General features: G+C 40.8%; 1 long non-coding RNA gene across 2 annotated transcripts in view; it reads right to left on the bottom strand.

The window, feature by feature from the left end:
* Positions 1 to 14,871: 14,871 nt before the first annotated feature.
* Positions 14,872 to 22,724, bottom strand: part of LOC139790020 (uncharacterized) — a 73,070-nt gene continuing 65,217 nt past the window's right edge. The window contains exons 2-4 of one of the 2 annotated variants that reach the window (XR_011723345.1): positions 17,512 to 17,644; positions 16,968 to 17,067; positions 14,872 to 15,765 (exon numbers count right to left, since the gene is read on the bottom strand). This is a non-coding gene — a long non-coding RNA (uncharacterized lncRNA). Of the gene's footprint in view, positions 15,766 to 15,887; positions 17,068 to 17,511; positions 17,645 to 22,724 lie in introns of those variants that run through there. The other variant, XR_011723344.1, reaches the window with a different exon arrangement.

Genomic DNA, 22,724 nt, shown 5'->3' with positions numbered 1-22,724 from the left:
ACTAGATGAAGAGCTTGTTTATTTCATTAGTGATGGTTTCTTTTGTTGTTATCTAGTTTAATGAAAATTTCATTTCAAAAAAATAATTAGAGAAAAAAAAAAAGAAAAAAAAAAAAGAAAAAAAAAGAAGAAAAATTCTGAAACGTTATAGATAAAGTTTATGTACATTTGTTCAGGTCCCATGCCAAGGGCTCTCTTCTTACTACAGAAGTCATTGGGCCAGGGACAAATGTGGTTAGTAATGGCACTTTTTGCAAGTCTTTATTCAAAAGCATGAACAAGTGAAGCAAACTTCAGGGCCTGGGGCAGGCATGTGGACAATACAACAATTTTGACTTTACAGCTATTCATTGAAGCTATCTTTTTAGCAACCTTTCAGGAAAGTTGCTAAGTCCTATTAAATTCAAAAGAGAAGGAGTGCTTTTGGTCCTTCAAGTCAAGAGAGCACTAAACAGCTCTGTCTTCTTTGTGTTTGTTTTGCTTTGCTTTGGGGGTTTTTGTCGGTTTGGTTTTTTTAAATTCACTTCAGACACTTTAAACCAGACATATAGTTTCCAAGTAATTCCATGTAACTGTCTTCAAAATTGCAATTGCATTATTAGATGTATGGATTATTTTATTTTTCTGTCAGTAAAACTGGTCAAAACTTTTAGAATTTTGTAACTTTGGATGAAGGACAATGCCGTATTTTTCATCATGTCTGCCACTCTCTGGTTTGCCACTGCTTCTTAAAACACAGCTTTAAATTTAAGGCTTTTCACAGAACACATACAGCACAAGGACAAACTGAGTATCTGTTTGCAGCAAAGGTTATTGTTGCATACGTTCCTCAGTCTTCAACTCACAATGCAGAGAGGCACAGATGGAGGGAATGCCCTTGCTGGGATCTGTGGTGACCTTTCAGTAAGCTAGCTGAGGATTTGCAGAGCATGCAAATAAAGCCAGAGAATCTGACTGCTACTGGACCACAGGAGGCAAAGGCCCTTGGGAAGTGACAGCCCCTGCCCTGGTGTCCTCAGCTCCTCTGCGTGCTGCCATGCTGGCAGTATGGCCCCATTCTCCAGGCTGTGTCCAGGAATTATTGTATTTGCCCAGAATGCCAAGTCAGTGGTCCAGGTTGGGGCTGCTACTAATGGTGTACCATCCCAGTGGCCCCAGCAGGGAGGAATGCTCCCAGACACCCCTATACTGACCCAGCTTTCATACCTTTCTCTACACCCAGGGAGGCCAGTGGGGTGCTGGGGTGCAGGGGAACAGCCTTGGATGTACACACACAGTGAAAGGTATCTAACTATGCAGTATTTTACATTTATCCATTATAATAACTGGATTTATGGCTCCAAGTTTAACAGTGTGAAGTTGGGATCTTTCCATATATTCCTCTGTGGATGAACAAGCTCCCTGTTTTCCTGGTGTAAAACACTGGGCTATTTTTGTCGGTGTCAGGAGGTATTCCATAGAGGCTGATGGAACAGCACCAGAAATTAATTTGGCCTTATATTCGAAATTTAGAAAAGTTTCCTTTTATGGCAATTCTGTAAGTCTTACAAATTAGATCTAAATGTACGTCTCTCCACAGCCTTCTCCTCCTTTATCTTAATTCTCCTTCTCTCTGCTTTCCCTTCCTCTGCATAAATAACAAATAGAAAACATCTCAAGGGTGGTGGTGTTGAGCTTCTTTATTTTGTCATCCCTAGATGCATAAGGATGCAAATAAATAAAAGGCCACATTTTTCCACTAATAAGCATATCCCAGGAGATCCTGTTTTTAAGACCTATTCTTAGATATCTTGCTGTAGCCATTCATATTGTATGCGTGCCTCTAGGAGACAGTTTTCCAATATGAATGTTTTGCATTAAGCAAGATTCAAAGAGGTAGCTCTAAACACAAGCAAAGATTTGAAATATTTCAATAGAAAATTATTTTCAGAAAGGTTGCAGCAGCTCAGATCTCAGCCTTGACCAACATCTGTTAGGATTAGAGGACTCCCAGGGGACAGATTTTTCTCCATCTCCCATTTGGGGAGCTTCTATACTTTCCTCTGGTGCCCTCATCAGAGACAGGACAGGATGTGACTATGTGTGTATTTAGTAATACCCAGCACAGTCCAGCTCCCAACAGTTCAATACTTTATCTTCTACAGTGCCCAAAAAACTTTTCTTTCAGGACTACACACTCTGGCATGCTGTGTCTGAGCTGGGCAGATGATATTCCGAGTCACTACACTAAATGACAGATACCCTCTCCTCACACCATGAAGACCCAGCTTTATATGCACCCACAGACTGAGAGCAGTAGTGGATGGCTCTTACAAACAGGATTATGCTGAGAGGTGGAATGTTAGAGATCATGTTCCACAGTTGTATTTTCAGTCAACACAAAAGCAAGCCAAACAGGAAGACTGACAAAATGAAAGCATAGTTTAAAGTGTTATCTTTGCTGTCCTTTTTTCCAGTATCTCATTCATCTCCCTCATGTGTATGAGATGTCTGAGTCATGGCAATGTGGTAAGACATCTCAAGGATGAGTAGAGGGGAACCCAGCAAAACTGAGGGAATTAGAGTGGACTGCATGCATGGAAGGTTTGGTAATCTGGAAGACAAACAAGTAGCTGCTGTCTATCAGGCCACTACAGTTCCTGAGAGGTAAGCATATGGATTTTAGCTCTCCATTTTCAGAGGGACCCATAAACTGGACCACTATATCTATGCTATATTCTGTTGAGGGATCAGGTTTGTGTATCAGGATTTAATAAGCAGAACAGGAGTTACATAAGATGAATACCTATCTTGGAGATTTTGTCCAAGTTCTGCAAAATACTTATGAGGTCTGACGAACTAAAATCCTCATACAAAACAGAAAAGTCATCTGAAGTAGAAGTGCCACCTTTAAATCTCTTTGTGTGTGCAAGCTAGTCAATTATTAACATCACTACATTAATGAAGTTTTCTTGTCATTCTTCCTTTTCAAATAATACTCTAAGGTTCCCTTAGACTCAGACTTATGTCACTATGAATAAACATACCGCAATTTAATTGGCAGAATTTGGCCATCCAACCTGGCTTTGAACACTTCCAGGGAGCAGGCAGACACAACTTCTCAGGGCAACCTGTGCCAGTGTCTCACCACCCTCACACTAAAGAATTTCTTCCTCATACCTAATCTAAATCTACCCACTTCCATCTTAAAATGGTTACCCCTTGTCCTCTTACAACATACCTTTGAAAAAAGTCCCTCCTGGCCTTCCTGTAAGCCACCTGCATGTACTGGAAGGCTACTTCTAGTCCCCTCAGAGCCTTCTCCAGGTTGAAGAACCCCAATTCTCTAATCCTTTCCTCATAGGAGAGGTGCTCCAACCCTCTGATCATCTTTGTGGCTCTCCTCTCGACTCGGTCCAGCAGGTCCATGTCCTTCTTGTGCTGGAAGCCCCAGAATTGGACACAGTACCCAAGGTGGGTACTCATGAGAGCAGAGAGAGAGAATCACCTCCCTCAACCTGCTGGACATGCTTCTTTTGGTGCAGCCCAGGATACAGTTGGCTTCTTGGCAGGCTGAGAGATGATATTGCTGGCTCATGCCCATCTTTTCATCCATCAGTACAGCCAAATGCTTCTCAATAAGGCTGTCCTCAACCCCTCTAACACCCAACCTGTATTGATAGCCAGGGGCTGCCCCAGGTGCAGGAGCTGGCCAGAGCCACTGAACTAGCCCAGCAGTGTTTCCAGTCATGTGAAATGACAGAGAAGTCCTGTTTGTGTTGTTTGCAAGCAGCATAGCACCAGGAGCTGAGGTTGGTCACCCCTGATATTCCTGCTCTCTCAAGGGTACTGTTCTCAAAAATATCTCTGCAATGGTTGTGACGATTTAATCCTCAGTAACTCAAGTGTAGAGGGTTTCCCCATGGAATTCTGGTGATGAAGGACATAAGTCTGGACTTGAATAACCTTCTCCTTCAGATGCTTTAATTTTTGTCCTTGAGAAAAGAGCAGAGTACACCGACTACTCTTTTGCCTTGTTGTGTCTAATCTTTCACTTTGTAACTGAAACTTCCTCCTAATCTGCTATTCTTACTTGCTTTCAAGTTAAAACTCACAGAATTCACTCCTCCTACCCTGTTTACCCAGGGCATGGATGTGACTACTGACATTCTCTTAACCTCTTATATATCATTCCTTCTAAATTGCTCTCTTGTGAATCTTTCCTTTGCTTTACTTCCAGTCTTTAAACACCTCTCAGGTGCACACAGAATTTCAAGCCCTGCCAAATCTGGGTACAAAACAGTGATCTCCAGCCCTGCCCTTGCATTTACGACAGTCTAGCTTAAAAACATTTGGACAATGGTGCTACCATATTACACTGTGGGTGTTACTGTGTTTTATAAGAATTCAACTCATGCCAAATATCTCCTTGCCACTGAATGTCTGTATGGGATCATGAGATGACTTACATTGCTTGCTCCAGTTTCACGGCTTTTGCTGTTCTGATTCTCTATCTTCCCCCAGGCTGACACCTGGTGCCTTGAAGATCCCTGCCAGACCATGGGGAAATTTATGCTTGCCAACCCTTACTGCAGACAAAGAGGGAAACTCAGACTGAGACTTTCCACAGCAGTTCCCCTCCCTGCCCCCAGCTGCCAGAGTGAAAAACAACTTTTGTAATTTTCTGCAGAGAGCAAAGGTTGGCAGTGCCACATTCATATAAAATCAGGCAACCATACACTCCCATTTCTCCACCCTTCCTCTGAGAAATGCTGATACCTTTGTAGCTGTGCCTGATCCAGGTACAGCTTTACACAGAGGAAAGGAGCAAACAAGGAGGCTAGCACTTGCACTCGCCCACATCGCATATAAATTCTTGTGGTGCAGCTACTGCCCCAGCCCACACCAGATTCTTGGGCCAGGTCCTAACAAACATAACTGTCCTGGTTGCTCTCTTTTTCTTTTAGAGATATAGTTCAGAAATAAGAAAAAGAGGAAGGAGCACATCAATGCTCTGTTTCTTTTTCATCTTACCCCTTGGTTGTTTCTGCTACACTTCTGGCCCCTTCTTGGGTGTCACTTTCCTTCTGTCAAAGCCTCTCCCTCTGCACCCACAACATGGACTAGTGTTTTTGCGCAAGAATAAATACTTGAACGCTAACATTTCAATCCATGTTTTTATAGTTTTAATTGAATGAAATGCATAAACAGGCCAAATTTGCAGGGCAGCGGGGAGGTGCTCTTAGGGGTAGAAGAGCAGCAGAATAAGAGACTCTGCAGCAGAAAAATGTACACATGTTGCAAAATGGCTTGCTAAGGGCATAACCCCAAGTAGAATTGCCCCTTCCACATACTAATTCTTTGCCAGGATCTCTTCTTTCTCAGCTGAAGAGACTGTGTTGAATTGCCTTGGAGCTTCATTGCAAGGGGAAAGACAAGGAACAGCTATGAGTGGAAAAGCAGGAATGGAGATAAAGGCCTACATACTGATATAGGAATAACACACTGGAGTATATCCTGTTGTGATGTATACATTTTCCTCTTTAATTCCTCCCTTGGGAAGTTTGAGGATGGAAATGTTTTTCTCAAAGGAAGTATTCTCACTACTGATTTTAGAGGAGAAGCAGCAATTTCCATAAATGGGATAATACTGGAGAGTAGTTAGAGATCCCTTTGTCCAGTATGAACCTGTGCTGTTAAATGTTGGTGCTCTCTACAGAGAAGCCTTAGTAGAAGCTGAAGGATTATAAGAAATGCTATGCCCACTATTAAAGCAAAAATATGAGGGCCAAATATTCATCCCTGTGATGGTAGTAGCACCCTTCATTAGGCCAACACTTTAGGACATAGGTGTTTTTTCACAGCTTCAGCTTAGCTGCATGTTTATACATCTTTTAATAACATTTCTCATTGTTCTCCTGAGTATCATTGATTTACAGCTTTAGGTGAAGATTGTATTATGCAGATCAGTGGTGCTCTATATCACTTCGGTTATTCCTGTTCAGTATAACACAAGTGCCCTGCAGAGGTCCTGAGACACCCCCTGTCACACCACCTGGGGGACCAAAACCAGTAGCAGAATATTGCATCTGCTGAGACAGATCTTCAACGTTTCCAGCAAGACACTTATTAGTTAAAAACAAACAAACAAACAAACAAACAAACAAACAAAAAAAAACAAACAAAAAAAAAAAAACCACACAAAAAAAAACCCAGCAAAATTGCTTCATTTCCTATCAGGCAAGGTAGCAGTCCCACAATCATATAAATGTTCTGGATCCCAGACTAGGTAAGGCTTGACAGTGGTCTGGGGTACATTTAATTTTTTTAATTGAAACTGAAAGTCATTTATAGACAATTTCAAACAGAAAAGCAGTTTGCTCAGTCACAACTGTCAGATAAACTGCTTTGTCTTTATCTAAACAAATGTTTGAGACAAGCATGTAGAGAGAACCACAAGTCCTCAGGTGTCGCCGCTAATGAACTGGGAGTTTAGGCCCAGCTGTGCCCAATAATTAGGGCCTGCCCCAGCCGGAAATGGGCGGGGCTGAAGGGCAAAATAAAAGGCATGCTCCCAGAAGCAGAGTAAGAGACAAGAGATGAAGACGCCTGAGGAGAGGGACGGCAAGAGAACCCCTGAAGAAGAGCCGTGTTCCCCCCGAGAGAAGGCTCGCCGCAACACAAGCATGTGTATGCCTTGCAAGAACTCTGATGTGATGCTAAAGTTATAAATTTCCATAGTCCTCTGAGCAAGAAGACTATAATATCTAGGAATGCAAATGAGTATCACCCTCATTAGCTTCAGTATATTTTCCTATTTACACCATCAGAGATCTGGCCCTATGTGTACCCTACCTAATATTTTGAAAAGAATGATTAGGGAGTTGAATGGTTTATAAACACCTGCACACAACTCCCAAACTTTCTTCATAAATTAATTTGCTTGAAATTTTCCGCATCTAATTCTTTCATCCAATAAAATGTCCTTGTGTTGAGTATAATAGGGTTTTTTTTTCTTCCCAGAAAAAGCCTAGCATCCTGCAAGTGAAGAATGTCTCTAGATTCTGGGTGTTTGTGGAGCATTTTCATCAGGGTACTTGTTTATTCTGGATTCAGTCCAGGACACAAGGCTGGTCCTAGATGGCTGCTGTTGACAAGAGAACAATGATCATGTGAGATTATTCTGATCACAAAGAACCTACACAGTTTATTTGTGCACTGAGGCAATTCAGAAGCATATATAAAAAGTTCTCAAGATTCAAACATCTTACTTTTTCCATAGAAAAGAATATAAACAGCTACTAAAGGGACAAACAGAAACATTAAAGAGTGAGGCAATACTTGACTTTCTCAGAAAGTTCAAAAGGTTACAGCCAGCTGCTCATGCTCTCTCAACGGGTCTGTGTGGCAGAGATTTAAGTTTCAGTCCTTGGTGCCACCCACAGAGTTTGATAAGCCTCTCTGAATTTCACACTTGGTTCTTTCTGAACAAAAACTCAGGATGGAAAATGTGGCATTATACTCAAGCAGAAGGTGCACAGAACTCACGTCAGTCTTCATCAGGAAGTTGCAAGGTTTTTGCTACAACACGGGGATCTGCTGAATCAAATGAGAATATTCAGGATATTAGTCATGAAGCTGCCAGTGGTCGATGCTGGGACTGTGCTTTCCCAGTACTTGAAAAGCAGCCTTTAGTTGAACTTGTAACCTTTTCACACATTTCAGTATTGGTTTCTCAAAAGCACTTCAAGGATTTAAATATCTACTTTGTATTAGAGTCAGTGGGACTGAAACATGTAACCCCTCTAAGCAGCCATGGAAATTTCACCATCAGTAACAAGTTTTCATGGCACTCCAAGGGATTAGCCCTGATACAGAAACCGGAGATGGAGAAAATCCCCGAAATATGGAAGGGAGTTTTGTTTCCCTGCATCTTTCTCTTGCATGGTCCTTTCTTTCTGAGTGGACCTTGGAGGTGCCTGTCCAGCACTGTCAATAAACCTTAGTCTAAAAAATGCTCTGGGGTGAAATTTATTTTCAAATATATCTAAAATTAGTACAAAAAAAATTTAAATTAAGTTAACAAAGCAAGAATGAAACACCCCCTCCCAATTGTTTGTACTTGGTTTGTATTTCTCTTGCCCCAAACTAGAGTTGTTTACAGTATCCTCTCTTTAATATAGCCTGAAACATCCATTCATGGTTTAAACCAAAAATCATTGGAATTACTCAGATGTAAAATGTGATTGTGCTTGTAAAGTAACTGTTACTGCCTAAGAGACTGTAATGTATATATACATCTCTTTCACAAGAGTGCAGATAAATGTCCTTTTTTATGATGTTACATTCAAAATGTTAAAAATATACAGAAGGACTTCAAAGGAGAACTAATCTTTGAGGATGCTAATTCCTAAGGTAGGGAGAAGTCTCTATTCATGTGCTAGATGGTATAAACACCAAAGGTTTCTGACCATTTTTATGCATTATAATGAAATACAAGATAAACAAAATATCATATTTTTATGCAATAACTAATGGTTACCATATTAAAGAAGAAAAGAAAAAAAATATCATCAGCCATAGGGGTTTATAGGTAGGTATATTCAACTCCTAGGGGAGATTTCCCATTAGCTTTTGTTTCCCCATTAATTTTTCCATGTCTGCATCTTACTTCATGCAGCATGGATGCAGTTGCAAGATGTCACAAAAATTCTTCTGAGAGGTTTTTACTTTTTAAGAAGTTTTGCTATGTACAGTGCAGTACAAACTACTCCAAAGGTTGTACAGCTGGTAGCAAAGATTTAAAAAAATAATTTTAAAGTGCTTTTAGATAAGTTCATCTTGTCTAAATGCTTCTGGGCTATACAAATTAAGTAAAAAATATTACACTACCAAGAGTTAAAAAAAAAAATATAAACCATTTACTACCCAAACTGGTGCATACCTGTGGTCAGGAGGTCTTAATACAGAAGCAATCTGAGCTGAGATGCACCCTTTTGTGGAGGAAGGGATTGTGATAACTGCAGTGGACCCAAGCACAAATGGTTTGCTAGCAGTAAAAAAGGGGAAGGGGCAAATGGAACAATAAATGTGTTTTATAAGCCTGTGTACGAGGTAAAGTGAATACTTTGGAGTGTAATATCAACTGGAAAATATTTAGCTGTCAGATATCCAGTTATGCATTAGCTAAAATTGGTTTCAGAGACACTTCACAGAAATTCTCCATTCTCTCAGTGGCTTGCCTACACAGTAAAATTTTGCATCCATTTTTCTTATTTCTGGGTCTGTCTGTGTGTCTGCAGTACAGGGTCATCCTCAGGAGAGAGTCATGGAAACAAAAGGCAACAAACTTGGCATTTTTTGGGTACCAAAACTAGTTGCTGATTCATTAGTCTTCAATTCAGTTTACTGTTTACCTCAGGTATCTTTCTTTTTGTAGTTGTAGTACTTGTTTGTAGTTTTTAAAGATTAAGCCAATTGCTAGGTGACATGCTGTGGGTTTGGGCAGGTCACAAGATTCTAGAGTGCTTGGATGCTATTCTAACAGATAAAGAGAAAAGGTAATAGCTAAAATAAAGAAAATGGGTTTACAGAGTTCACATCTCATATTGTGTATCAGCTGTGTATGAACCTAAGGGTTTGCCTGCCGTGCCAGGACCAGAATGACCCAACCGCTGACCCAGTGGGTCTTTCATTTTATGCTCATGGGTGATGCACTTGGGGGCTGCAGGAAGCTGGGTCCAGATGCAGCACAGCCTCCAAGCCCTGTATAGCAGGAAGCAGCAGCTGAAATGTTTATGCTTATCCCAGTTCTGCTACTAAGTGGCAACTCTATGCATGTCTGCTATAATTTGCTAGCATATTAGCAACCTGGTGGGCTCTGAATATATTTTATGCCTCACAGTGTAGGATTAAGCTCTATTATTAATCATGACAGCTCACTATGTTCCATCCTTGCCAGAAGTCTTGGCTGGCACACTGTTGTCTCCCTGTAACCAGCCCAGTATAACCCTTTTGTCTGTGTGTGGGCAAGGCCCCTGCCTGTGCTTGTATCATCAGTTCTACCCATCCCCCTTTTCTCCCCACTGTATGCCAGGGCACCACAGGACCACCTCCACAGTGCTGCACCCCAGGCACAGCCCCCAGGGGATCCATAATCCTTCCTTTGGTGCTGGCATAGGACATTTTTCTCCAGTCACTCAGAATGCATCGAATACAGTTACACAAAATTATAGGGAGAGGTGGAGGTGAAAGTACATTTCTGTCAGAGGAAGAATATTGCAGAGGCACACACTGACCCTTGTTTTTTTGAAATTGTCTTTGTTTCCTTTACCCACAAAGTGAAAAAATTATGGGTGTGACCCAGCATGTCCTGACCATACACTCATTATTCTCAGTTGGTTTTTTCATGGAGAGGCACAGCCAAAGCGCTCAAGAAGAGAGATGTGAGCTCTGTGTTCCTTCTTTTATGTCATTCACATGGTTAAAGTGTCATTCTGCTATAATGCATGACCCATATGACTTCTGTAGCATTTAATATCATGCCTTGTTTTTGCTCATGTGTCAGACTCAGCAGGTAAAAACTGTTCATTGTCCTGTACCTGAATGTTCACACTCCTGGTGCCATGGGAGGAGAAAGGCAGCACAGATTATCTGTATAGTAACTACCTGCGTCTGACTGGTAAATTAATTTGTAAATTTGCATCTGGTCCCTTCCACAAGAAGTATTCCAGGTGTGCAGTTTGTCATTATTAAGACATGCAAAATCTGGCAAAGCACCATAAAATTATCTTGTTCTGATTCAGAAATATCACTTCCTGTATTCTACTGTACCTATTCTGGTACCTAAAGGGGCCTATGGAAAGGCTGCGGAGGCACTTTCTGCGATGGTATGTAGTGATAGGACAAGGGGTAACCATTTTAAGATGGAAGTGGGTATATGTATATATTATATTATATTATATTATATTATATAAGATATGAGGAAGAAATTCTTTAATGTAATGGTGGTGAGAACTGGCGCAGGTTGCTCTGAGAAGTTGTGGCTGCCTGCTCCCTGGAGTGCTCAAGACCCAGTTGGATGAGGGTTGGAGCACCCTGGTCTAGTGGAAGGTGTCACCACCCATGGCATGAGGATTGGAACCTGATGATCTTTAAGGTTCTTTGCAGCCCAAAACATTCTACGGTTCTATTATTTCCTTTCCTGAAATAGTGTGGAGTAACACATTGGCTGGGTTAAAACACCAAATCTGCATGCATGCTGCCGGACTTGGTACACACAGAAAATGCATGTTCTGCACCACTGAGCATCCTGCAGAGGTTCCTGAGACCTCAGAGAGCTGGAAGGCATGGGGTTTTAAACCTTGGTGTGGCACATCAGCTCGAGCTTGGAAGTGCCATAACTTCCAAGCACGAGCTGATGTGCCATAGCAACATCTGTGCAGCACTGTCCTGCCTGCCCATGGGACTTACTGGTGGTAACACAGCCTTCAGCAGCAACTGCACTGCTTCCAGTCCTGAGCTGACTCACCTAGGGGCAGCTCATGAGTTCTGAACACATGCCCTGTGGGCTTGGCTGCTTCTTCCAGATGGAGCTCCCCACACAGAGATGTCACTTCTCAGAACACAAGTTCAGCACTATACTGTCCTCACCTATCCTGCCTTTAGCTATCATTTCCTCCTCAGATGTTACCTTTTATGGCACTGGTAACATTGCTACTTTGTCATTAGAATGAGAAATGCCAATACCACCCAGTACTGATATATCCTTTCTTCCAAAGAAAACCATGTTTATGCTTGAGAGGGCAGTGATAAGCCCATCTGCAAAGCCCTTATACCTGCCAAATATGAGGGAAAATGTATGCCAGAATTGTCCCATAGGAAAGAAAAACACCCTATAAGATCTTTTTTTTCACCATCATTAATACCAGAAAAAACCAACCAACCAACCAACCAAAAAAACCAAAAAACCAAAAACCAAAACCACCCCTAACATTGTATGTAACCCATCTAGTCTGAGGAGTCTTTGTGCAGCTCTAGGCAAGATGGGGAGGCCAGGGGAGCAAAGAGCTGTTAGCAGCAGTGTCAACAGCTGTAACAGCACAACACATAACAGATGCTCAGCCTCCACAATCCAACACCAGACCAAATCATACCACCTGCATAACTGAAAACAAGCAACATTGCACGGCATTGTTTCCACTCCACTAAAGTTGTGTCATACCAATGGCACTACCATATTGCACAAGCAAAATTTGTCATGAACCTGATGATCAGTGCTCCCCAGATTCATATCCCCTTGCCCAAGTAATAAAACATTAGCACAAATGGATCTTCCTCTGTGACATCATTTGCTTGGCACAGATGGTTTTGCAGCACTTCCCACCAGCCTGTCCATCTATGGGCAGTGTTGGTGGCATCAGTGCTGCAGGAAGGACTTTTCTTCTGGCGCATAAAGCAGACTGGAAGTCTGGATACCCAAGAAAAGCTCCTTGGTGTCAGAGACTTCCATGTGACACAAGTAAAAGTCTTCATCTTTTCCAGCTGTGTCTATGGGACGTTTCTGGCATGCAACTGAATCTGAACTCCACATCCACTTGGTACCATGCTGCTCCTGATCAGATAGTGAACCAATAAAGGCTCTATCTCTTTTTTGGTGTTTCTACAATGCCTTCCAAAACAGAGCTATGATCTCAGCTGAGGATTTCAGATCCTGTCATCATCATAAAGCAATCCAATATGTTCTTCCTAGTGCCTGAGGTTTTCCTCCACCACACTCTCCTTCCAGTATTGCTAAAATAGCAACAGTTTTCTGGCCTGAGGAGGTTCTGAGCTGTTACCCAAAAGTGGAAGAGATTGTTAATGTTATACCTTTGCCTCCACAAGTCTCTGGAACAACAGCATCCAGATTAAATGTATTGACTTGCCCGTAGCAAGAGGAAATTCCAGTAAGAAACCTGTTTCTACCAGTTCAGGCTGGCTAGGAGAGACATTGATCTCCATTCATGCTGTTGGCTTCTGGAGTCAGTGATCTTTCTCATAAAATCAAAAGAGGACAATTCAAAATGATTGAAATCAGAAGAAGTCAAAAGATAAAGGACATTAAGTAAAGGTTAGTAAAGCATGCTGGGAATTTGGCTTCTTACCAACAAAATAAAAGGGGCAGAAAATAATTCTGAAATTTTTATTGGATCTGGTGAATTTAGAAAGATAAATACTCTGAATTCATCCAAGCAAATGTGATCTTTACTCAAAATCATCTCTAACACATAATAGGGTCACTTTCCCCATTTAATCATACGATGCGGGCCAAAACCAGCTTAAAAGATTCCCTGTCATCACTTCATTAAATTCAGAGATGGCTGAGCAAAGCACATTGTGCAAAACTCAGCTCTAAGTTAAATTACGGCACTGCAACAAAAAATGCAATGGGGCAGCACTGCAGTGGGTGGGCGAAGCATTTGACATGTATTCCGTGTGAAGTTGTGCCTTGGTCCCCAAGAGAAGGTGAAAAGCTCATCTGTCTGTTTCTGCACATAACTTCTTACCTATGCACCACTTTCCATTATTTCTGTGACTGTAAAAAAGCAGACTCCTGTCTCAATAACATGACCTATACTGTCATTATCAGGTTCATGGAACTTCTTCAAAAACCTTTCCATTTACAACTAGTAGATCAAGCTGTGAATTGTTCTTCTGTACTTGTGAAGACTCCTTCAAAAAAAGTGGCAGAGTAAGATGTCTTGAAAACGGAGTCATGTAGTATATTAGGCAGCTTAATAACTAGGGGAGGCACAAAAAGCATGTTAAATCACCTAGTTAACTCTATCAGCAAAAGAATTAATGACACACTACTACTCATTCTCAGAGAACAAAGTTTAAGAGGGCATTACTAATTGTAAAGTCTGCATTTGTGCTTATGGTGCACATGCCTGTTGAGATGTTAGAGTATTTCAATATTTCAAGGAAGTTCTTCAAAACAAGGGAGACACTCCCATTGGAAACAGAGGGATCAGGATCAGAGCCTGAGAGTCATATTTTAAATACCAGTTTTCATATAAGTGACACCTAGCTCATCAAAGTGTTATCTTATGTTCTGCCATACTTCACACTCATCCTAACTTAAGCTCTTAGTAGGAAAGGCATCAGACACCAAGGTGAAAATTTTTCTTTTGCTGTGATAAGATCTCGTACTTTGATGAAGTTCATGGATGAGTGGTTGTTTTCACTGTTTCCACATGGGAGTTTAGCTCTCCAGCATGGAATAAATGAATCTTATTACCCATCTGGATGTGTTGGTCTCTTGTTCACTGTCTCTGAACACCACCAGAGACTCTGGCCTAGCTGGATGTGATTTTACTAGTGGTGACCAGACTCTGCCTTGCCTATATCAAGAGACTTACAGGTGGTGTTCTTATGTCACTTAAGAAAATACTTACACAAAGAAAATAGTCAGATTAATTTCCCCAAATGCTTACATTATGGTTTCTTTGATAGGCAAGGTCAAAGGGACTTTTATTTTATGTGTGTGACATTTTAATGGGTTCATTATACACAGTGATGGTTTCTGTCACATTCTTTTGCTGCCCAACCATAACTGTTCCTTTTAAAAATAGATAATATATGAAAGGGATATGGATATTTCTCAGTATGTTCAGTGTTGTGGCCTAGAGTGTTATATGACCTGAATGAAGGAGAATTTACAGTATGTCAGAGTGACTATGTTTAAAAAAATACGTCCAGATTTATAAAAATGGCATGGCTGAATGGCTCAGAGCTCCATCCATGGAAGAAATATGATGAGTTCAGGAACTGAAGAGACCAACCAGTTTTTTGTGAGTTTCCAGCCATGCTGTCAAACAATTTAACTGAAAGGAAACAGGAACAGGGCAATATTTGGTATCGATTTTAATATGGCTCTTAGAAGTTAATTCCTTTTGGCATAGCATCATGGTATACTGTTTGCTAAATAGACTAATTAATGTACCACCATTTTAATGCTGGAGGGGGGGAGGGGAGCAGGGGAAAGTAAAAAAAAAATTCTCTTTAGAATTAGCAGGGCAAGAAAAAAGAAAAAAATACCCCAAAGTTAGCAAGAATGTGTCAGCTCCCACTGGACAAAAGAAAAATCAGGCCCTGCCTGCATACACAGCAACAGGCAGTGACCTGTGTTTCCTGTATCACCCCATGCTGTCTGCTCACAGATGAGATGACTTTGCAGTGACTTTTCATTTCCCAGCCTCCAAAACAGCAAAAGAAATTCATATGTTACAGAATGTCACTAAGATAAGCTGACTGAAGGCTGCATGCAATTAAACACCAGGAGGGAAGGGAGCAGAACTAGATTAGGCCACTACATGATAAGAATGTGTTTGTCTGTCACATTATTTACAATGCTCAAGCACTTAGAGGAAAAAAAGTATGACAGAGTCCATAAATTTTAACACTAGCCTCCAAGTAGCCAACCTTGTACATTTTATCAAGTAAGAAGCAGCATGTATTTCATCACAATCCCGCCTTCATACTGACACAGAATTGGAGCAGTGTAATTCAATATTATCTCTGGGTTTGGGTACCTTAGGGACTTGTGAAACAGGAAATAAATAAGCTACTTGTTAATCACAAGAAACAATTTTTGCAAAGCTGTTCAGGATTGCTAGGAAGGATACTGTCTTCCTGTGAAAGATTTCAAATACAAGGGATACCTGTGATTTACTGTGATTTTACTGTGAAACCACTAAAAGTTTGAAGACTGGATAATGAGAATCTTTTTCCAAGACAGGAGAGCTTTAAGGAGTTTGAAAGAAACCCAGATTTGTGTTGAGCAGACACAGGAACAGGGGGAAATGCCATGGAACAAAATCTTAAAAAAATAAAACTAACTTATGGGTTGAATATAAGGAGCAGGATGAAAGCAGTGGGGCAAATTTTATTCCAGTTTTGCAGAAACACTCACTTGGAGATTGAATCTGACACCACCAAATACATTTTTCATGCCAAGGCTATGCAAATGGAGACCAGAACCAGGACTTTCCTGGGGGAGCAGGTAGCAGACTTCACTGGGGTGAGAGAAGGAATGTATGGAAAGTGAACAAGGCATTCCTTCCAAGGTGAAGGTGGAGCAGGTCTCCATGTTGTTACAGAGCTGCATGTTTTCACATCCAGAGATGATGTTTAGTCTTGGTCCCAACTGCATCTTTTCAGTTTGTTTTGGGGAATACCTCAGGAGGGTGAGAGGGCTCCTAGCACAGTGACAGCCACAGAGATTCCGAGCTCACTCCCAGGTACTTGCTGCCCTCACACCTCTGAAGGAACCTGCCTGTAAATGGCTAGGGGACAGAGTAATGCAGCACTGGGAAAGATGATAGTTTAAAAGGAAATAGCAATTTGATGTCTAATGTGGCTAAGATCCTTTTATTTTTGCCCACAAAAGGACTAATCACCATCATCATAGCTGAACTATAGAGCACACTTTCAGTAGCAACTCTGCATGGAAGAAGACTGCCACCTTTCTGTTTTTAAACCAGACTCCCCCAAAACCTCCTTTTCACCAGCAGCCTGTCCTCCTTTTGCACTTTTTAATACACCCAGCTCACAATCCTACCCTTTTACAATTTTAATTGATGATTCATCATTGAGATATAAATGAAAGCAGAAGAAAACTACAGAAAAGAGCACAAATTCCAGTAAAAGAGAAGGGCTATGTTAATTTGCCGGAAATTCCATTTTCTCCCCTCTCTCTCAAAACCATGTACAAATTAGACATTTACATGATAAATGTCTATGTTCTTTTCTTAGGGAAAGTACCCTGCTGGAAATCAGAGCTAGGGTAAGTTCCATGTAATGCGGTCGTTGCCAAGGAAAACTACTTGTTCTTAATTGAAGAGTAGAGAAAATATTTGTGTAACTTATTGGCTCATAAATTAAGGTTGCCCTTCAGCAGCCTTAAACTCACACAACTTTTTTTTTTTTTTTAAATCAAATTGTACTAGTTTCTTAGATTTTCTTTTAATGCATGAATATCACAGAAGAGTCACGGTGACCAGACTCCACCCAGTGTTAAAGTAGCATGTTGCTTAACTGCAAGACCTGAAACAGAAAAATCTTGATTATTACAGGGGAGAACACAGTAAAATACAAAAAAAGTATGGGCTAGGCAGGAAAAAAGTAATAGAATAAGCTGCTGCAGATAAAGCATATCTCAAAAAGAAGACCACATCCGCAGTGACAACAGTGATAACTTCATTTTATCCACGTTGGTGCAGCTCCACTGGAGTCAATAGATTTATGCTGATTTACATATGCTGATTCAGGTTTTGGGTTTTTTTTTCTTCTCCCTGTCACTGTTTTTTGCTGTTTATTCAAATTACTCGGTTTCTGAAGGACAAAATAATCCCTGTGTTAAAACATGGGATTTTTTTCATGCAAAACTTGAGAGATTGTAAAACCCTGATTAAATCCAGCAGTCCTCAGCTGCTACTGAGGTCCTTTGCAAGGGAAAAAGTGGGATGGAAGTGAATTAGATTGCCTTACCCTTAAATTTCCATTCCCTGTATATGTTCTTCCTGGAATGCAGCTAGAAGACAGGGGAGCATCCTTGGCCAGCTATACCAGGTGCTGAAGGTGCATGCTCATTTCAGGGATTCTTTGTTGGTTGTTTCTGGAGCTTAAAAAAAAAAGAAAAAGTTTAATATCTTGCTATTTAACAGGAACTGTCAGGAGAGAGGCCTCTGATAACCAAATAATATATTATGCTGCTCTAAAAACATGAATTTTTCTCTCTTTATCTGTCTCACACGTAGTTCCTTGCCACCTACTGATTTCATTTTCTTAATGAAAAGTGGCTTTTAAAGTTCAAAGAAAATAGATTTTTATTGCAGTGATTCCTCCTTCCACCAAAGGTAAGGAAGAATAATGGTGACAGTGGTGTGCTTTCAGTTAGGTGATGACACTGGCTGCATTCAGATTTTCACAGCCATGTTCTCTGCTACTTCAAGATATAATAAGGTTTCTCATTTGGCTCATTAAGCTTGGTCTGAGGCTTGCTTCAAGATTGGGCTTGCTCAAAAAACCAGACACAAAATCTAAAAGGCCATTGCAGTGTAGACTCCAGGAAGCTCGGAAGACAGAGGGTCACAGCATCTCCCATGTCTTGCAGGCTCCAGCCTGCGTTTTCACACCATCTGAGTGGATGCAAGGCCGAGCCAAGCACACTTGAGTTCTGCAGACTTTGAGCCCTGTCTGCAGTCTGACTGCAGACAGCAACATGAAGGGACAGCAGCGGAGTCACAGTCCACAGAATCTCAGCAGATTCTTCCCCAGCAGAGCTCACAGCATGGTGTGGTGTGACCTGTGCTGCCCAACTGTCCTTTGCTGAGCTTGGCTGTATCCTGTGCTCCAGCACCACCACCAAAGTAGTACATAATAGGCAGGGTATTTGCAGAAAGGCTTCTGCTCAGTTTACCCAGTCTCACAAGATAAAATCCTTTAGGGTATGTTCAGTTTACCTTGATATACATTGAAAGTCACTGCTTATGTAGCAGCTGCAAGACTTTTTTGGGCTGTGACAACTCTCCTGACATTTCACTAAAGTCCCAATTGTAGAATGTTCAGTGGGAGCCCTGGCTCAGTGGGACTGAGATGCTGCTCAGGCTGGAGACGGCAAGCACAAAAATTGCACAAAACAGAGGAAAGGAATGCATACAAAACTTTTGAGAAATACTGGCTTACAGGGCATCCACTTAATTTGTGACCTATCTTACATCTGACACCAGATATTCAAGGTTAAAAAAAATATGCCCATCGGTTTCTATTCACATACACAGCTATCTAATGAAATTAGAGCAACAGTTCTCTTGATCTCACTTGTTTTATCAGTAAAGCATTAGAGGTCTATTACAGCCAAGGAATAAACATGCAAAGAGGTTCATCCTCCTACAAACTGAACTGGAGTCTTCAGTCTATTATCTTTTTTTGGCTTTTGTGTCTTGATGAGAGTGATCTATTTACTAATGGATTTAAATGGGAGCAGAATGAGGTATCTTAAATAGGATTGGCTATTGTGGCCTTTTACATCCCATTATCATATCAGTCACAGACTCTGCTTTAGTTTCCAAATTCAGCTTCAAAATATTTTAAACTGAGGAAGGGAAGTCTATCATGTATGGAGCATTCATATGCAGAAAATAGTTGTTCTAATTAATCTAGGTTCATTTTCTTTTCATGATGAGTTATCCTCAGAAGCAAATGCAGGACTAACAGCTTTGCAGCAAATTAACCTGATGTTTATAAAAATGAATTCAGTCAGGAGGTTTTATTTCGCTGATTATAAACCACACAATGGCCAGTAGAAAGAATGCTGAAAAATGCAAAGATGATACTATTGAGTTGCTAAACTTAACCTTAATTTATAAAGAAAAAGCAGTTTGGGATTTTTAGGAGACAGATGAAGTAAAAGAATTTCTTATTCAGTATTGCTGGGCATGCCAAGAGAAGGATCACAAAAAAGGCAGACTTTCAAAAGCAGGTCTTGGCAGGGATTTAATGACTAACAAGGGTTTGGAAGTGGGACCTCTATCAGCACTGCATGTAATACCAGTCAGCAAATTACATGAGGAAATTTGCCAAGTCTGAAGGGTTTGCAGGTCATCTGGAGGAGCTGTTTCAAGCTTTATCTATTTAATAAACAAAAAATTCAGAATGCCCTTTTCACAAATTAAAGCCCAGTGAAAGGGTACTCTCAAAAGATTTTCTGATAATGCATAGACACAGGTGGCTTCTAGTAGTGAAAAGCATCTTGAAAATAATAAGGATGTAAAACCAAAGGGCCTGTAGGTTTTGCATTTGGGAGTATTTTAGAGTGATGTTGCCCTATTGTGCACTCATCACTAACCTAATTATTATCCTAGAGCAGCTGGGATAAGCACTCTTAACATCTTTCTGCATCAAGTCCTGTTCAAGTTCAACCTGTCCCTTCTGTTTCTCTGCACGAGGTTGCTTTGAGATGGCTACACTTCCAGTCAACAGCTTTTGCCTAGGCTGATCAAATGAACTTCATACTTGGTTTTGAGAGCCAGGCTTGAAATAGGAATTAAGATAAACAGGCAGCCCTGCTGATTTACATCAGGCAAGGAAGTCTAAGAGATCTGAGAGAAAACTTTCTAGGTAAAAAATTCTGGAAAGTAATTGATGACTCTCAACAAATTAATCTTTGACCATAAGGTGATTATTGACCCAATATGACACACCAAATAAATATGTGGTGCTGGTAAAGGGTAGGAGAAGGTGGACAGTGCTAGAACCTCAGGAAACCCTGAGTTTTCTCCCACAGGTGCATATGGAAGAAAGGACTTTCAGCTCCAAACAGAGTTTGGGAGAGAATCAAAGAGCCATAGAAATATTGGCTGGGCGTCTGAGGATCTCTAGTTGAGGGTCTCTCCTGCTTAAAGAGGCCTACTAACAGAATTAGATCAGATCAGCAGCATCTTTATTTAACCAGGTACTGGAAACCTTCAAAGCTGGTGATTTAAACTCTTCCCTGGTTACCCCACTGCAGTGCTGCACCAACATTCTAGTGAAAATTATTTTTTTAATGCCTACTCTGGACAACCTCTGCTGCATCTTGTTGGCTTTTCCTTTTGTCATATCATCTACCACTGTTGAGAGTTTGGCTCCATAGTCTTAGTAATTCCCCTTTAAGAACGTGTAGGTTGCTACAAGATTAGACATCCACCTTCTCTTCATCAGGTTAAATGAGCCCAGCTCCCACAACTTTTCCTTACAGGTTTCCTTCTAGGTTTTAAATTCCAGCATCTTGAAGCCCTCCACTGGATTTTCTCCACATTCCCCTGAAACAGGAAGCTCATCTTGGCTCATCTGTGACAGGACTGCAGCTAGCTACTACTCTGACATCCATTCTAACTTCTTGGTCTAGGTCCTGTTCAGCCTGTCACTGCTCAGCGTGTGATTCTACCCCAGCTCCAGAACTTCACACTTCTCCTTGCTAAACTTCACAGGGCTGCAGTGTACCAAGTCGGCACATTTATCCAGGGGTCTCTGGCCTGAAATTAGTCTTTTAGTACCTCAGTCATGCTCCAGGTCTAGTTTTATCTCCAGTTTCCAGAGGGTATGCTCAGTGCCATTTTCCAGGTCACTGACAAAGCGATATGGGTCCCAATATCAACCTTCAAGGTACTCTAGTTGAAACAGGCTGCCAAGAAGGCAGTAGCCATTGTTTGTTACCCTTTGACAAAGAGGAATAGCTGGATGTTCTAATGTAGATGATGCACCTCAGAGAGCTGGAAGCAACACTGTCATGGCCATCTAAGGAGGCTTTTAGCAGCAGGTTTGGGAAGTAGCTGTGATTTCCATAGTTGCTCTGCAGATGCAAAACACAACTTTGCAAGTGAGCTTGGTTGAAATGTGTGGTGGAGGTGAACATTCTCCCTACAAATTAAACCACAATAAATCTACGGAGCTGAAGGGAAATAACAGATACTATGACCTCTAGCAACAGCTGTATTTTTGTTTCAGCAAACAAAAATAGAGAGAGGTTGAATGGCGTGTTTGCTGGCTGAGATAAATGAATGGCAGAATCTAGAAGACAGGACTGATGTGGATTTTTCTCAAACACATCAGTGTCTCAGTCTTTCTGGCTCTTTTATTAGATTGTCAGCAAAGAAGCAGGAAACAGAAAGGAAACAGGAGAGATTGTACTAATAGGAAGAACCTAGTTTTCTGCTTCACCAATTTATTCCTAATTCTTCACTTCCTTGTGTATGAACTACTGTACCCCAAATATATACTTCACCCACTAAAGCAGCCTGAACCAAACCTTGTTCCTTCCCAGCAGCTTTTGGAAATTAAAAAGAAACCCATGAGTTTAATTACATTAATTATACATCCCTAAATGTCCTTTTGAAGATTTCTTTTAATGGAAAATTGCTTTGATTAAATTTACTTCATCCAAGAAAAATGTCTGCTGTATCAGATTGTCTTCCATCTCCCTTGTTGCACTGCAACTGTAATCCCATCTCAATAGCTCATTTCCCTAAGAAGAGTGTAATGCAACACAGGAATATAATGTGTCAGGAGACTCCAGGCTGTAACAGCAAAGGGGAATACAAGATTCATTTTTCGATAACAAATATTTTTGTGTCAATAAATGTTGGTATTTAGATTTCAAAAAAAAAAAAAAAAAATCCCAAAACTGCAGTACAAATATTTTCAGGGGCAAGTCTGAAAACCCTTCTGTTTCTTGCTTATCATTATCATAATATTGTTTTATATATTTAATTATATATAGTATAATTAATAATTACATTAATAAAATGTAAGAACACTATTATTATGCATACACAGTATTGCAGCATTTGTTGTGTCACTTCTTACAGAGAAGTATAAAATAAGTCATAGGGAAGAAGACATCTATTATCTACAGTCATTCCATTAGCATACAAGGAGAGAAAAAACAAAAACAACAACAAAGGAGATCTAGGGTAATTGTAGCTCCTCAGGCATCACTGATTTTGATGAGGATCTTACCAAGTGGTTTAGCAAATAAAGGCCTTCCTCACAGAAGGGTCATTAGGAAAAGTGTGATTGGTGTTTCCAAACTTGGTTTGAAGCCCTCTGGCTGTTTTGTCAGATTACAGAGAACCTCGATCTGCCTTCCACAAAATGCAGAAACACAAGCAGTATCTAGGAGTTCTGTAACAGTCATCCAGGTGTAGATACACATGCAAGTT

The sequence above is a fragment of the Heliangelus exortis genome, chromosome Z, assembly GCF_036169615.1.
Source record: "Heliangelus exortis chromosome Z, bHelExo1.hap1, whole genome shotgun sequence".
NCBI classification, from domain to species: Eukaryota; Metazoa; Chordata; class Aves; order Apodiformes; family Trochilidae; genus Heliangelus; species Heliangelus exortis.
Note: the sequence above shows the minus strand (reverse complement) of the source record. Positions and strands in the feature narration are given on the sequence as shown.